This window comes from Austrofundulus limnaeus, unplaced genomic scaffold, assembly GCF_001266775.1.
Source record: "Austrofundulus limnaeus strain Quisiro unplaced genomic scaffold, Austrofundulus_limnaeus-1.0 Scaffold646, whole genome shotgun sequence".
In the NCBI taxonomy this organism is placed as follows: domain Eukaryota; kingdom Metazoa; phylum Chordata; class Actinopteri; order Cyprinodontiformes; family Rivulidae; genus Austrofundulus; species Austrofundulus limnaeus.
Genome location: NW_013953048.1, coordinates 76,102 through 77,361, shown reverse-complemented (window position 1 = coordinate 77,361; position 1,260 = coordinate 76,102). Strand labels below are relative to the sequence as shown.

General features: G+C 36.8%; 1 protein-coding gene across 1 annotated transcript in view; it reads left to right on the top strand.

Annotated features, from left to right (window-relative positions):
* LOC106531518 (nebulin) overlaps positions 1 to 1,260 on the top strand; it is a gene marked incomplete at its 3' end in the record, with an annotated part of 76,783 nt that overhangs the window by 2,328 nt on the left and 73,195 nt on the right.

The window sequence follows — 1,260 nt, the reverse complement described above, 5'->3', positions numbered from 1 at the left end:
ATATTTATGTATTATTGTAACCAAGAAGACAAATTAAGTCATATATATGGATTTAATTATGATATCAGGATGATCCAGGTATCAAAATGTAGCTTTTAAAGACAAGAATCTGAAAATGTAATTAGGTCATTTCGATGTGATGGCTCACATGTTGGAATGATGTCATGATGCCCAAATCCTGATAAAATCCTTTCTTTGGAGTTAAAACTTCCCTTAAACTGACAGGTTTATAATTTGGGGCRCTGACTTGTTCTGGAAGTTGTTATTTTTAAACGACCTGTTGGATTTCTTCTGTCGTCATGCAGGATGATAAGTTTGTCCAGATCCTGTGCAGAAACTTAACACACACATGATGTTGTAGCTCAGCTGTGTGTGTTTTTGTGTAAACTGCTTTGTTTCGTTCCTGCTCTCCGTGGCAGTGTCTGATGGAAGAGTGAAAGCAGAAGGCTGATGATTTAATCCCTTGTTTCCACAGGAAACAGGATTAAAGTTAGCCTTGTATTTGTTCAAACCTGAAGCTGATATGTTATACAGGAGTTTGATCTTTTTGTGCTCATAACAAGCATCTCTCAATCATCATTTAGCTCCTGTATAAAATATCAACAAATCAGTTTGACATCTTTGCTGCAAAGATGCAAAGTGTTTGGGAGGTGGGACAAGTGACAGAGGATCAACCAATACGCTCTGATTTCACTAGTACTTTCATCATTACTGTGGAGAAATGTTGCATTGTTTCCTACCAGAGGTGAGACGGCTTTTTATTTCATTTACAGAACGGAGAGAAACACAGTCTGTTTCTGTGACACGTGTCAAACATCAGGCTGTAGGAAGTCCTGACCAGAATGTTGTTTTCAAAACGACCTCATTGTTCATTCTCATTATTTGACAGTGATCATCGTTCAGTGTCCATTTTTAGGATTTAGTTTCAATTTTCTTTAAAATTTCATGAATTCTTGAATGGGTAAGAGGTGGAGAGTCTCTGGGTGTCGTTTAGACAAATTTAGAAATGGACTTGTGCACCGCATGAAGTGATGGAGAGAAGAGGGAGGGGTGAAAATGAGACGAGCCACAGTAAATCAGCCGGGAAGGTTTTAACTTCACACTGAGAGCTACGGAGATCAACTGGGGTCATAAGGTTTGTTCAAAATAAAAAAAAAATTAAAACTGAAAAAAATATTTGAAACTGAAAAAATATTTGAAACTGAAAAGACAAGATGTTTGAAACTTTTCCAGATTGTAATGAATTGTTTTTCAGTTTCA